Below are 16,499 nucleotides of genomic sequence, written 5' to 3'. Positions count from 1 at the left end.
CTACAATAAAGTACCTTGGAGCTGACAGACACTAGTCTTCAAACTTAAAGAGGAGAGCAGATGAATGATGGAAAAACTTGACCTCATGATACAGCCTGCTGAATTCTCAGAGCACAAGGTGTAAGAATACCCTAAAGGCTTCCAAAAAGACACAAAAAGCAGATCATCTACAAATAAGGTGTGCCTGTAAGTGATCAACAACAAGGATTCTCAGAGTAAAAGCTGGTGTTATTAGAAAGTATAATTTGAGGGTACTTCCAACAAATCAGGATACATTGTGGAGCTTTCCATAAAAGAATGAGAATCACACTGCAGCAAACAGCTGAGCACCCTGAAGCTAGGTGGCTATGAACAATTTGCCTTAAAAGGTTTGAGGGATATTAATTTTAACCTCGAATTCCACTCCCAAATAAACTGCCCATCAATTACAAGTAGAATAAAGAAATTCTCCAGACATGTAAGGACTCAAAGTCCCTCAACCATGTGAATATATGCCTTTGATAAAAGTTCTCAAAGACAGTTTCTAAGCAAGAATTGATCTCAAGCTTTATTATCTATTTTACAAGCATACATACAATGCTAATTCCAAAACTCAACATAACCACACAGGACAACCACTCTAGGGAAAAAATCTCCAAACACCAGCAGATCTAGTCTAGCAGAGTTAAAAGAATACTACACCACTGCAAGTGGATCTCCATTTCAAAGCGAGCCTCTGCTAAGCAACTCAGTGAGACCCTGTCTCTAAATAAAATATAAAACAGAGCTGAGAATTTGGCTCAGAGGTCAAATGCCCCTGAATTCAATCCCCAGTGCCCTCCCCCAAAAAATACTACATCACATTCAAACATGGTTTGTTTACAAGTATAAATTTGCTTCACAACTAGGACTCCACAATTATCATTCTCTATATTAACAGGCTAAATGGGAGGGGAAAAAAAGGTATAAAATTAAAAAATAAAAGAAGGAATTAAAATAAGAAAAAACTCTTAGAAATTAATAATAACAGCTGAAATTTAAAAGTCAACATAAGTATCAGAAAACTTTTTATGTTTTTCCCTATATAGTATTAACAGCCAGTTAGCAAATGAAAAGAAACAATATCTTAGTCACAACAACAAAACAACCTTACAACATTTCATGTTATAAAACACCCATACCAGGACACCATACATCCCCTGTGATCATGTCAGTGTATGTTTTTTAGAAGTATTTAAGAGAAGTAATATAAATCATTAACTTTAATAGATACTTTTTCAATTTTTTTAAATTTGATCTAATTATTTATACATGACATAGAATGCATTTTGACATATCATACATAAATAAACTTCTCATTCTTCTGGTTGTACATGATGTAGAATTACACCAATCATGTAATCATAAAATGCACATAGGGTAATAATGTTCCGTTCATTCAAAACTGTCCTATCCACCCCCAAACCCCCCTCCCCTCCCTTCACTCCCCTTTGTCTAATCTAAAGTACTTGTTCTTCCCTACCCTGACCTTATTGTGAATTAGCATCCACACATCAGAGAAAACATTCGGCCTTTGGTTCTTTGGAATTGTCTTATTTCGCTTAGCACGATAGTCTCCAGCTCTTCGCATTTACTGGCAAATGACATAATTTTATTCTTCTTTAAGATTGAGTAATATTCCACTATGTATATATTTTTTTAATTCACTCATCTGCTGAAGGACATCTAGGTTGATTCCATAGTTTAGCTGTTGTGAATTGAGCTGCTATAAACACTGATGTAACTATATCACTATAGTATGCTGATTTTAAGTCCTTTGGGTAGAAATTCAGGAGTGGGATAACTGGGTCAAATGGTGGTGCCATTCCAAATTTTCTGAGGAATCTTCACACTGCTTTCCAGAGTGGTTGCATCAGTTTGCAGCTCCACCAGCAATGTATGAGTGAAACCTTTTTCTCACATCCTCTCCAACATTTATTGTTGTTTGTATTCTTGATGATTGCCATTCTGACTGGAATGAGTTGAAATCTCAGTGTAGCTTTGATACGCATTTCTCTAACTGCTAGAGATGTTGAACGTTTTTTCATATATTTGTTGGTTGATTGTATTTCTTCTTCTGTGAAGTGTATGTTCAGATCCTTAGTCAATTTACTAATTGGGTTATTTGGATATTTTGGTGTTAAGTTTTTTGAATTTAAAAGATACTTCTTAACAAAAGAAAACTATCCAAAAAAAAGAGTATTTATCAGAAATGAACAAAAGCAATTTCCATTAGAGTAAAACTAAGACAAGGAAGCCCACTATGAACATAACTACTGTATATTATTAAGAAGACTCTAATACATGCTATCCAATGAATTAACAACTAACCACAGCACTACTGAGCACTTGGGATGAGGCTTGTCCAAACTGAAGTACACTCAAAGTGTAAAATACACAGAGGTTCCAAAGACTAAGTTTTAAAAAAGGAATATAAAATTGCTCATTAGTAAGTTTTGTACTAGTTACACTGAAATATTATGGATTGGATTTACTGCATTAAATAAAATTAAATTTACCTGTTTCCTTTTACTATCATGTATCAACTAGAAACTTAAAATTATATATATATATATGGCTTATATACTTGGCTTTCACTACATTCTTTTGGACAGTACTGTGGTCTAGCCAATACAATGACAAGTTAAAAAAGAGAGAGAGAGAGAGAGAGAGAGAGAGAGAGAGAGAGAGAGAGAGAGAGAGAGAGAGAGAGAAGTATAAATGCTAGAAAAGGAAAAACAAACAACATCTCTCGGCATGGATAAGTGGCTGTCAGGCAAAATCCAAAACAATCATCTGAATACTATCCCACCAGAGGCAGAATTCACTAAGGCATCTGGACATAATAATAATAATTGTGTTTTTCCCTATATAGTATTAACAGCCAGTTAGCAAATGAAAAGAAACAAGATCTTAGTCACAACAACAAAAATAACCTTAAAACATTTCATGTTATAAAACACCCATACCAGGACAGGGGATGTAGCTCAGTAACAGATTGCTTCCCCAGCATGCATGAGACCTTGGAAAGGTTACACACACACATACACATGGAAAATGCTATTGTGATAGGCACTAAATATCCTAAACATAAAGACAGACTTATTTCTGAGTGAAAAGGAAAAATATATTTCTGCCAAAATTAACCTGTTATCCAAATGTAATCCCAATCAAAATCCTAGTGAGATTTTTCTTTTTGTTTTGTATGGTTTCTTAATATATCTTAATATATTAATACTAATATATTAATATATGGAAGAAAAATTAAGATTATCTATTAAAATTTGAGAGAAAAAGAATACTTAATGCATATTTGTCCTATTAGATATCAAAACAAACACTATTATTCTGATACAGAATTTGAAAACCAAACATATTCATGCAATTTTTTAACTAACAATTGTGGTGTTTTAGATCAGTGAGTAAAACTGATTATAAGTTGCAAAGCAGCTGGCTTCCACATCCACCCCAGCAGATCACAGCAAATATGGACATCCACGGGTATCTAGAGTGACACTGATATCAAAAATATGAATGTGTGGGCACATTCTTGGCTTCACCTTGTGTGTATCTTCACCTTGAAATTGAAATTGGGATATGGAACTGGAGAGAAACAAAAGAAGCTAAGAGGACTGCCAAAGTAAACTCATCCTTCAAGATTCAGTTTAAACCTCCATGAAGTCCTCCTTGGACCGCAAATGAGCTGAATCACTCCTCTATGCTGATTCCTCCGTCATGCCAGCCCAACAAACAAATGCACATATGAACACAATGAGGAACCACAAGCAGCCCGAAATGGCTAGAACACAGAAAACCTGGGAGGGGTTAGAAAATGCTGAAGACAGAATGAGCTAGGTTTTTAAGTAAAGCATTTGAACAAATGGTTTTTTTTGATTGACTGCTCAGGTTTACATAGAAAATAAACCAGAAGGGGTTTCAAGCACACACAGAATGAAGAGGTGCAGAATTTAAGGCAGCAGAAGATAAACAGGACCAACTGTGGAAACTTTTATGAGGCAAAATGAACAGGACCTGTCAGATAAGATACAAACAGTCAGGGCTTTGAAGAGAAACGTCAACATTTCTACTGTGGAGGAACCTATGGCTTACAATAAAAACAAGGAATACGGGAGGAAAAGCAGATGTACGTATGCACGTATATGAGTGCAGGGTAGGTTATTAAGTTTGTAGGAAAGACCAGAAGACATATTCAGTATATTGTCAAAAATAAAGGGCTGAGCCTCCACACAGGTAAAAATACACGTTAAATTTAGAGTTGTCATTGATTCTACTCAAAGACCACGCATACATAGTAGATTCTTAATACAGACCTGCTGAAAGGATGGGTACACGAACCCCAAACACCTCCATTCCTGATTTTATCTGACTGGTCCTATTCTACGAATTTTTTAACTCAATCCCATCTGACTTCATCTAAACTTCCAATCCCCTTGACTTCTCTGATCCCTATTATTAACCACTACAACTCAATCTCAATTCCTTCCTTCTCAAATTCTTTCAACCCCTTCAAACCACATGTTCCTTCTATTATGTGTGGTATCTCTGAGGACCTCTGGCCTACTTAATGCATTTCTTCGGCAATTAGTCAGCTCATCTCCCATATTATCCCTGTCGTCTCCTCTCCAACACTCTCCAAATCTTTTCACCTTACTTCTACTACTAATATCTTTGGGAAGGTAAACCTTCAAGACTTTTTATCACTCTGGCTTCATGACTTTAAAAAAAGTTATTCTTCCATTCATCCAAGTCAATTTCCGTTATCATCTACTATTTTATTTTCAACAATTTCAATGGGTATAGGGAATTTTACTTTATTTTATTTTATTTTTTGAGATCGTATCTTGCTCTGTTGCCTAGGCTGGCCTTGAACTTGTGATCTTCTTCTTTGCCTCCATGGTAACCAGGTACACCACTGTGCCCAACTTGGGAAAAAATTTAAAGCCATAAAGTAATAATTAGTTCAAATATCTGTTGAGGACTGGAGATGTAGCTCAGTGGTAGAACACAGGCCTAGCATGTGTGAAGCCCTGGTGTCATTGCCCAGTACAACAAAAATAACAAGAACAGTTTATTGAGGAAAGCTATCCCAAACAAGGGCAGTGACAAGGGTACCAGAAATCAGAGCTAGTCCTATGATTTGCAAATTCCCATCTACTGCTCCTCCCCATCCATCAATCTCAGTACTTTCTTTCACACATGTGCAACAGTCCCATGCCCACCTCAGATATCACTCAATTATAAAGTCTTCTAACAACTGCTTAGCCATTCTTCAAGAACACAAAATACTTTGAATATACCTATTTTCACATGGATTATGTTTAATGTTTTAATACCTACCTCAGAAAGGTAGACATTCTAATGATTCATCTTTGAAATACTTATGCCAATAAACCTAGAAAACATTATATGTTCTATACATTTTATTGATTTGATGAATATTTTTAAAGAGGGAAAATGGAAGGAATATGACAGAAAACAACAGTTAGTAAAGAAAAGCACATCTGTGCTTCTGAAACTACTCTGGAAACCCCAAAACAGGTAAAGGGACAGGGAAGCTGGTTAGCTGGCTTCCTACCATCAGCTCATTCAACAACCAGTTAATACTTGAGGGGAGCAGCAATCAGTGAGGCTGTCTAGATTTCCAGATGTGATCCTTCCTACGCTAAAATATGGTATAATTAACCTCTCTCAGTACTAACAGCACTTATTTCTAAAATCACTACATGAAAGTTAAGTGTACAGATAAGGATGAATTTATAGAAAATTTTTCTATCATTTTTCTAGGAACCAAAAGTAAAGGGACATAAAATATGTTATAAAATCAACCAGTGGAAAAAAAATCAACTTTATAATTTATTGAATAAAAGCCAGATCTTAACAGATGCTATATTGATCAACTATTATCCTCATCTGAATCACAACTAATGGATATGATAGGTCCCTCCCTCCACCCCAGCACCCTCTCTCCAACCCCCTTAGTACCAGGGAGAAGGCCAAAGGGAACTTTGAGGGATACTTGTATCCAAACTTCCTGAGTTGGAGAAAGAAATTTTTACAGTAAAAATAGCAATAGGTCCATTTACTGAGCACTAAAGATGTGCTATTTTTAACAGATTATATATAACAAAAAAGTAAATCAAAAGCTAAATTTTTAAATTATTCCCAATTTCATCTCTCCATTCAAATTTTCACACAAATGAAAATTTTGCAACCTTCAGTTTTTACTTTTATATCTTTAAATAAAATTTTAAATCTTGAAATTTTCTGTTCTCCAAATTCTTAGCAGGGAAGGATGCTCAGAGCTAATGAATTAAAAAAAAAAATAAGTAGGGCAATTATTTAAATCAGACCTAGATCAAGACTGGTTCAACCAAAATAAATATTTGGGCTGCTAAGAAAAAAGTTTTTAATTTCACAAAATATTCTTAATATGAAAAAATATTTCTCCTCATTTTCAATACATACAGGTACTACGTGAAAACACTCTTACAAGCCACTAGAGGGCACAAAAATAAGTACAGCAACTGTGGAAAGCAGTTTTACAATTTTTATTAAGAACCTTAAATTTTTTCATACATTTTGACCCAACAATTTCACTTCTGGGACTCTTTAATGAGGAAAAAAGTTTCCTGAAGATTTCCATTATGGTTATTTATAATAAGGGGAATAAAGGAATTAAGCAAATATCCAATAACTGGGAAATGGTCAAATACGTCATGAAACACTATATTATTATGTAGCCACAAAAAATATTTTCAAAGAATATTTAATAACATGGGAATTGCTCCTGATAAATGAAGAAAGGTAATTAAAAATTAAATACAACTCCACTTTTGTTATTAACACACACAAATATACATCAAGACTAAAGCACCAAAATTTCAGCAGTGGCTATATCTGGAAAGTACAATTAATGGTGACTTTTATTTTCTCCTTTATGTTTTTATGTATTTTCTAATCTTTTTCATGTAGTCATTTTGTGATGAAGAAAAACTTTAAGCATATATATAAATGCATTATAATTTCTACAAATTTATATAGAAACAGTACTAAAATCTTGTTTTACACAAGAAATGAACAGAATCTGGCAAATAAACATATTTATTTAAAATATGTGCTCAAAACATACAGCACTACAAAATATTATAAAGTATTACATAATCCAGCTGAAAAATTTTACTAACAACTTACTATGTGAGTAATACCAAAACCAAAGCAATAAATTACAATTAGATATATTGTTGCAAGTTTATAGATGTTTAATAGTGCTAAAGATTATTTTGGTAAATTCTAACATTACAAATCATTACAATTCAAACCACAAGAAGGAAAAAGTTATTACTATATAATAATAAAAATGAGACTTTCTGTAGTAAATGAGAACCAAAACAACACACTGACTTGGAATACCTACTCTTAGTTGGCACCACAGAGCCTCCAAGTTCCTGAATCTACCTACACACTCTACTCTCAATAAAAGGCCTTTAACAGAGAGCTTTGTTTTCACTCCTGTCTTACACATTCTGTGTTCCTATTTACCTTGTGCCCAGTTTCATCTCAAACAACTGACACTAAAACTCCTGTCCTCTGGCCTTCTTGTGGATTCTTCTCAATGCCAAGTCTCCACATCACTCCCCAATGCTTCAAGCCTCTGTCTCACAAGTTGCCCACTCATCCCTACCTCCATACCACATCCCCTTCACCAGATTTGTTCAATGCCACTTCCTCCGAGAAGTGTCCAAACATGGCCTAGGTCGATTCTTTACTATCAGCACCCTCAATTCTACCTTCACAGTACCTATTGCATTTATAATTAAATAACTGCTTATGGAACTACTAAATGTTCATGCTCTCACTCTACGTGCCAAAGAAGGGCAGTATTTTTCTTATTTATCACTCTCTCTCTAGTGTACACTAGCACCTTCTGTGTACAACCAAATTCTACTAATTTCTTAACATATAATTGATTAGACAATCTCTTGTGCCAAACCTCCAAAGGCCCTAACTCCATCCTGAACTTCTCTATGGATGCTGAGAATCTTATTTATTGAGATGTCTAAAAAGGAAGAGACCCAGGCAAATACCCCAATGAATTAGTAGTAAACAACAACTACAAAAAAAATAAGAATAATGCTAATAAGTAACACTTAAAAGAATTAAGGCGTAGGTAACACACAAATCCTGAGCCAAGTAAGAGAGGGCAGAGGGAAATGAAAAGAAAAAGAACAATGGTGGAATAGCAGATATTTTTAAAAAGTAAGAGGATTACAGAAAAGGAAGAGGTCTATTAAGACTGAACATCTTGAATAATGCCACACTGACAATCCTAACAGCAGAATAACAAACCACTGGGACCAGGTCCCATGTTCTTCCTGTTCTGTTCATTTGCTAGCTGTTCATCTCCATTTCTATTCCAATAACTTTTAATTCATTCAACAATTACTTTCTGAGTTGAATCAATAAATTAATGAGTTTATGCAAGGTCTTAATTGTTTTTGTTCCTTGCATTTCTGTTCCTTGTTTCCCCATGGGATGTGATTTATCCTCAGTCTCCTCAGTCCTCCTAAGCAACTGATGACTCAATGTTACCTACCAATGCTCCTCTTCCCATCTCTACTTCCCCTGAACACCCACTGTGAGCATCTTTCTCAAACCCAAGTCTTTGTACAAATCTAACTTTGTGCTTAGCTGATCCTTCCACGGCTATTCTAGACAAACATGACCTCTCTGTCCTTCATACTGCTTATTTAACCATTACCACATCTGACCAGTTACCTCCATATAGCCTGAAAACTCTTGTCCTTAGGAATTAATATTCCTAGTCCCCTTTAAATGATGTATACTTGAATTTATATAACAGATTCACTAACTTGCTGGATTAAGAATGCCTTGTTACTGTTGACTCAAAAGCACAGTGAAGGGAAGGAGAAGGAATAAAACAGAACAGAGAAAACAGGAACAAGGGAAGTTAAGAGAGAAGTTAGAAACAGAAGAGGGAGGCAGAGAGATGAAAGAAGCAACTCTCAGGTAGTCAGTTGTGTGCCCTGAACTACTATCTACTACCTCCCTCAATCTTCATGACCCTGTACAATCAGAATTATAATATTTCTGTTACAGAAACTGAAATGGAAGGCTGAGAAAGGCTAAACTCAAACTTACATATCAAGTTTTACACACACAAATTTCAATGGTTCCTTCTCAACACAGCAACACACAGTTGATGATAAAGAATAATATACTTAGAAATATCACCTGAATTATTATCAGATTCATATTTCAAGGTATTTATAACTAATAAAAGTAGACTCTTGTCAGTCATCTGAATGAGAAGTACATGATATTGACATACTTTCAGTATCCTGTGTGTGTGTTTATCTCCAAAAGAATTTAAACACAAAATGAATCCTAAAAGATTGATGTCAAAATATAAGAAAACCTAGCTAATCTCTCAATTTCATCAACATCTCTTCCCAATCTCCACTAACAGGAGTTATGAGACATCTCCTTGAGGTATACTTATATATGTGAAGATGATAATGCTGTTTCAAAAGAGAAGGCAATAATAAAGAGTAAACTTGAAAATACTGCATCCTCTAAAAATGAAACGAATAAAAATAGTTCATCTTATTGAATACTAACTATATTACAGATACCAATCTTATTTAAAATATTGTGATCTATAGGTAGATTCTATTAACTCTATTTGATAGATCAAGAAATTGCAGCAAAGTGTCCATTATAGTTTGTATTTTAAGTACAATAGACAAAGGCATCTTAAGTCAAGAAATATAAGGATTTGAGGAGGGCTAAGATTAAAATATAAAGAACAAAGAAAAAAGAGTGCAAGGTAACCAAGATGTCAAAATGGGTTTAGAAAAATACTCTTGTTCAAGAAGACTTATTGTAATTAATATTGTAATAACAAAATTATGGAAATAACCTAAAAGTCTACCATCAAATTAAAGGGGAAATAAATGTGGCATTGCCCTAAATGTAACATACCATGTTCCAGTAAAAATGAATGAAGTAAATCAACATATACCCACACTCAGAAACTCAACTGGTGAAACCACACTGATAAGTGACACTGAGTGGGAGAAAACCATATGCTCCCAAGAATACATAAAGCACCATCAACACAAAGTTTAAAAATGTACAAAACAATATAATACGCTTTGAGGATACTAATGTGTAGTAAAACTGTGGGAAAATACATAAAAATAATAAACATCAAATTCAGAGTAGTGGCTAGCTGGAAGATTCGGAGGATGGGAGTTAGTTTCTTTAACTGGATTAAATGTTGTGAAATATTTTTCAGACATAAAGTACTTCTACACTTTATGTAAGAGAGAAAAAAATGAAATTGGCAGATATGGCATCCCAAATTCCATTATATTTCTGATCCAAAAAAAGAAAGCTAACAGGGCGATGATAGGGCTGAGGATGTAATTCAGTGGTAGAGTACTTGTCATGCAATGCACAAGGCCTTGGAAAGGAAGGAAGGAAGGAAGGAAGGAAGGAAGGAAGGAAGGAAGGAAGGAAGGAAGGGAGGGAGGGAGGGAAGGAGGGAGGGGCGGGCAATGATAATGATTGCTTTGAAGGAATGTTAAAAGAGAATGTATCCGAAAGTATGTATGTTCAAGTACAAGAAGAAATTTCTAGTAAAATTCTGTTTGTTATTCCTTATGTTTTCCTTACTGTTAAAAAAAAATAGGGCTTTATTGGGAACAATAATTGTGTAACTTAAAATAGATATAACATTGCCCTTAAATGTCTTCACATTTCCTTTCCAGATATAATCATGCCTTTAGAACTTCAGGAAAAAGGGTAGCCCTCGAGAAGAGGTAGAGAACCTCGATTAAGAACATGGGCTCTGGAATGAAACTGCAGGGGATAAAACCCACCAACTGAGGCCAGTCACTTTTGATCCTCTGTTACCTCAGTTTCCTCAAATGTAAAATAAGAATGATAAAAGAGTCTACCTCATAAGAGAAAAGAAAATTGAAAAAGTACCTGGCCACAGTAAATGTGTTAGCTATTATCCTTATTCCACCCATTTAAAAAAGAAAAACCAGGCTTTGTATCAGAAGAATATAATTAAGACCAATATTTTTTACATGAAATAGAGGATAGAATAAAGAGTTGACCATGATAGGGCAGGGAAAACTGAGCAGCTTTGCACCTCTTGAGCAAGCAATGTTAGAACAGTAAGAAATTTTTTTAAATTTTCTTAGCAATATTATTCAATCATTGTTCGATGTAAATGTACCTGTGTATGCATACACACACAACCACCTGCTCCAAATTCAAGGTAAAGCATTCTATTTCCTGGCTTCCTTGTTCACCTGGCAAAACTGGTTTCATCTTGGAAAACCTGGCTCAGCCCCACTGCTCTGTGCCCACTCTGCATGTTTTTCTTCCACTGCTGCACCAATTAATCATACCGTAACGGATCTACTCATATGCTTTCTTCCATCACACCACGCTGTGATGTTTGTTCACGCACTTCTTTCCTGTCATGAGCTCTCTGAGAGCAGAAACTAACTGTTCATCATTTCCAAGTTCCTGGTACCTTGCAGAGTACACATTAAATAATGAGACAATAAATGAATCAATGTCCCTGCATACCATGACAACAAACGTCTTCACAAATAAGTAGATACCTATATTTGGAAGTGACATATCTAAACAAGGCTAGTTACTTGAGTAGCTTCAATTCTAAATAAATGGCGGATCAAACGAGTCCACTGTTTCCTTCAAAATGGGAAAATTCTGTTTGTTATTCCTTATGTTTTAATAATTAAAACAATTTAAAACAGAATTCCTTATGTTTTAAACAGTATAAAAGAGAACATAGTTCAGTAATAAGAGATGCTAAAACTTTAATTTAAAAGGTAGCACTTAAAATCTCAGAAAACAGAACAAATCTGAAGACTTTTTCTTAAGAAAACAAAAATAAGCACATAGGAAAGAAATCACAGAATTTAACATTTCTCCTTCATAAAAGGCATAAACTATAATCAAAAGTCAGATTAAAGTATATAACTTAATAAGGTAAATGAAATCAAGACTAAACCACATACTAAACCAATTTCACACAATGTTTCTGTGGTGTGAATTTCTCAAAGACTAGGTCATGAATCAGCAAAAATTGGCTTGATTTTTAGGAATAAAATAGTTCTTGTCAAATTAAAGGAACGTGTTTAGAACTCTGTGATGAAGTACAGGTTTGTTTTCCATTATTATAGAAGACATGCCCCTCGCCCCTTTTCCCAGCCAAGTCACAGGTCTGGCTACTGCTCTGAATTTCATGCCCTCCCATCCTCTTAGGAACTATACAGAAATGAGTGACCCTTTCTCCGCTATATTCAACCTCTCCCTCTCAAGCAAGCATTCCCAGCAACATTTAAACAAATTTCCTATACACTTGCTGTCTCCATTTCCCTCATCTCCTACCACCAGATCAGCATTTCCTGTGTAGGTCATCAATGACTTCCACGGTGCTAAACCAATGATGGTTCTCAATTCTGCTCTCACAGGAGCATTCCACAGAAATAAATATCTTCCCATGCAGGAACATCTGCTCCTGGCTGTCCTCTCACTTTCCTGGCCACCGCTCTTTCCTGGTCTCCTTTACAAACTTAGCCTTCTCTACCCAGCACCAGCCCAGGCCTCCTCCTTTGGCCTCTCTATAGGCAATCTCACTAGCTACCACTAGTGCTCAAAAACCTTACTTCTGCACCCTAAACCAGTACCTCAATAGAGGGCAGCTCCAAGTGATCATTTCCAAAACTACAGTCATGCTCTCCCCATATCCAAAACCTAGTTCTAACCCCATCACTGGCCAGCACACATAGTGACCTTCAGTTGGTGAGTGCAACATCTAGTAATCATTCAATAACTCACATCTTATATACTGTTTATCACCATGTTGTGACAATTTTACCATAAAATCTCCACTTTCTCAATATTTCTGTTATCAGGGCTCTTTTAAAGGCTCCAATGAACCAACATCCAGTAGTACACTGGAAAGCAGGAAGGTTAAATTTGAGTGTTAGTATTAAAGCTATTAATTAAATTGAAATCTTAAAGGCAAGGGACTATCATTTTTGTATTTATTCCACATGGTACAACCAAGTTAAGTACTTTGCATGCAGCTTGATTTTGGCAAAAGCATTGTAATGAATTATCTACATGGGCTTCATACATGTTCAACTGAAATATTTATGTATTTAATAGTTTATCTATTCCCCAATCCATGCCATCATTTGCCTCCTGAGAGCTGAGAATTTAAAGTTAAGTCACTCTATAAAGGATAAATTACAATAGATATTTTTGATAATTATGATACTTGCTTATCAAAAATTAGAAAAGCCAATCATCTTTGGCCCAACTTCCTGGGGGGAAAAATCTAAATCCCATCTTCAAATCCAAATCACACACAAAAGATTTTTGCTTTCCAACTGTTCCTCAAGGAAAAAAAAGGTAAGCATTTCAAGAATATTAAAGATTTAAGTACCCTGAAGGCAAACAGAATGACTGTTTGAAAAAGTTTCCTATCTCCCTTTACTTCTCTTGAAAGGTGAGCTGGAATAGCATTATAGATTATCTATAAAGAATAGATGCTGAAATGAATAAGCACTGCTCAAAAGTTCTCAAACTCTTGTGTTATGTATGTTCAACTACAATCTCAGAATACAAGACTGTCATCTAGTAAAATCTCACCATATCAGTTCAAAAAAGTTACCTAGATTTCTATCTAAATCACAATCTTGATTATAATCTTCATTCCCTCAATACCTTTCCTTCACTACATGTACCATAACTTGTAATTATTCATTTATCTGTACAATCATTTGCTTGGAGTCTGTTTTCTGCCTAAGGGCACAGGTCACATTAATCCTGTTTACTGCTGTATCCCCAAGCACCTAGCAAGTTTCCTGACATGAAACAGAAGTTATAAAGTTCTAGTAAACTAATTAATTGAATGAAAAAATGAATTAGTGCCAGACATGGTGGTGCCCACTTGTAATCCCAGGAACTCAGGAGGCTGAAGCAGGAGGATCACAAGTTCAAGGTCAGCCTCAGCAACTCAGTGAGGCCCTAAGCAACTTAGTGAGACCCTGTCTAAAAATAAAGAAGGCTGGGGATGTGTGGATCAGTGATTAAGCATACCTGGGTTCAATCCCTAGTGCCCACCCACACCCACACCAACTCCCCAAAAAGAATTAAGTCATTTAACTGGAACTAGACAGCAGGGAAACACAATGAAATAGACCTTGCAGCCTGAATATCCGATCCCCCTCAACACTGGCCCCCTGCAAAGAAGAGAGAGGCTGATTTTCCTATCATAATTGGTCTGTCCTTCATTTCTCCTTTCAAGGAGGACATTTTTACACTCACAGAACATTTGAACTTGAAGTTACTCATCCAAATAACTTACTACCCCAATAACTGAGCCCCAAAGATACCATATGACTTGTCACCTTGACCCTTAAGTTCAATAGGCCATTCTTGTCCTATCCCCTAACAATACTGTCATCCTACAGAATCAACCCTTTTGACAGAAATCAGAAAACGCCTAAAGGGGAAATGAATACTATAGTGACCACAGTGACCTTACTCTTACCTACCTGTGAGAACTGCATAGGAAGATGCCAGAATGCCAGAAAACACAAGAATAAAGTCTGTGCTGTGGACTCCCATGTCTCAACACCTCTTTCCTGTGGAAACTTTTTTCTTTTTTTCTTTCTTTTTGTGGTGCCAGGGATTGAACCCAGGGCTTTGTGCTTGCAAGGAAAGCACTCTACCAACTGAGCTATATCCCCAGCCCTGTGATAACTTTCTAACATACTCTCTGGAGGGCACCCCTTAACTCTTGGAGCCAAGTTGGGAACACAAAATAGGTTCCAATGATCACAAATGGTGTCACCAAACTACAGCTCTCCTGGCCACCCAGACCAAAAAAATCCACCCACGAAACTATTTGGCCAGCCACCAAGGAGAGGCAGCACATTACAGTGGTGGATGTAAGGGCTCTGGATTTAGACAAGACCGTCTGAACCCCAGCTTCTCCTCTTACTAGCTCAGATCTAGGGCAAGTTAATGCGTCCACGTTGCAGTTTCTCCCGCCGTAAAATGGGTAACCACCACCCTAGAAGGTTGTTAACAGTGTAAAGATACTGTGCATACAGCTCTTAGAACAGTACATGGCATTCAATAAATGTCAGCTGTCATTTTATTCAGCTATAATCGCTTGCACAAAGCCTATTCCCTCTTTAGCTCCCATATAATTTTCAAGACGTTGTTCTACTCTTTCTGTTTTGGAGGGGCCCTATCGACAATAGCTTGGAGCACATCTAGAACTAGATAGTCTGGGCAAACCAGTTCAATTTGTGCCTCGGGGTCTTCATCTGTGAAAAGGGCCTAATAATACCTACCCCGCTAGGACTGTTGGCGATAGGCTCTCTCTCGGTGTTACTTACGCATCCCATGACATACTAGTATGTAATGAAAATGCACTCAGGAAAACTACACCAGCAACCAGCAACCCCAAACCTAGGTCTCAATTCCAGTCCTACCACCTAGGAAGGGTGCCCACAACAAACAGCCAAGGTCGACCCTCCTCACACTCTCAAATTCTTCCCACACCTTGCAGCAAAGAACACTCCCGTCCCTCCAGCCTGGGTTTTCCGAAACCGCTGGGATGGGTTGCCTCCCACGGACACTGCACCAGCTTATTAGAGTGGGCGACCCCGCCCCCGTCCCCGCAGCGCCGGGAGGGACCCGTGCATCCTTCCTCCCGGGATGCGGCTCCCGGCTCACGTGGGCTCTCCGGCAGAGGCCCCCGCCGCCCGCTCCCCAGACCCTGGCACGGACGCCTCCCCACCTGACCGCTGCTTCTCCCCAGCACCACCGACCGCCTGCGCGCACAGCCGCAGGGCCAGCTCCGCGGTGGCGCGGGAGACTCGGGCCCAGGCCGGTTGCGTCCCCCGCACCCGGGAGCCCCTCGGGCCCACCCGACCGCACGCGGAGGCCGCGCCGCCAACCGGCCCCCGCCGCTCCCACAACGGGCGCCGCACTCACCGCGACGCCGGGGCCGCGGTTCCTCCGGCCTCGGGCCCACGCAGGCCTGGCTGAGCCCCGGAGCATTCACGCCCCGCGCCGCCTCCAGGGGACCCCGGCGCGGCCGCACTGCGAGGAAACGACCGTCTGCGTCCCGTCCGCCGCGTCCTCGTCCCAGCCCCAGCCGCGGCGACAACGGCGACGTCGCTCCCCGGCGCCGGCTGAGCAGCGTCTGTTGAGCCGAACCCCGGGACGCGCACCCCGGGCTTGCGCTCGTTGCATATGCAGAGAGGCCGCCGCCCATTGGCCCGCGGGCGGTGGCGCGTGCGGGGCTGGGCCTATCGCAGGCCGGCCGGGGAGCGCGGCGCCGGCGGCCCGGGGCGGGGCGGGGTTAC

General features: G+C 38.1%; 1 protein-coding gene across 2 annotated transcripts in view; it reads right to left on the bottom strand.

Annotated features, from left to right (window-relative positions):
• The window catches only part of Acsl3 (acyl-CoA synthetase long chain family member 3), a 66,954-nt gene extending 50,688 nt beyond the window's left edge, over window positions 1-16,266 (bottom strand). Inside the window, exon 1 of one of the 2 annotated variants that reach the window (XM_013360884.4) lies at window positions 16,126-16,266. The gene's annotated coding sequence lies outside the window, so the exon portion shown is untranslated. The remainder of the gene's footprint in view (window positions 1-16,125) is intronic. The other variant, XM_005330540.4, reaches the window with a different exon arrangement.
• Between the last annotated feature and the right edge of the window lie 233 nt (window positions 16,267-16,499).

This window comes from Ictidomys tridecemlineatus, chromosome 7 (assembly GCF_052094955.1).
Source record: "Ictidomys tridecemlineatus isolate mIctTri1 chromosome 7, mIctTri1.hap1, whole genome shotgun sequence".
NCBI classification, from domain to species: domain Eukaryota; kingdom Metazoa; phylum Chordata; class Mammalia; order Rodentia; family Sciuridae; genus Ictidomys; species Ictidomys tridecemlineatus.
The sequence above is the reverse complement of the archived record's forward strand: the minus strand, read 5'-3'. Positions and strand labels throughout refer to the sequence as shown.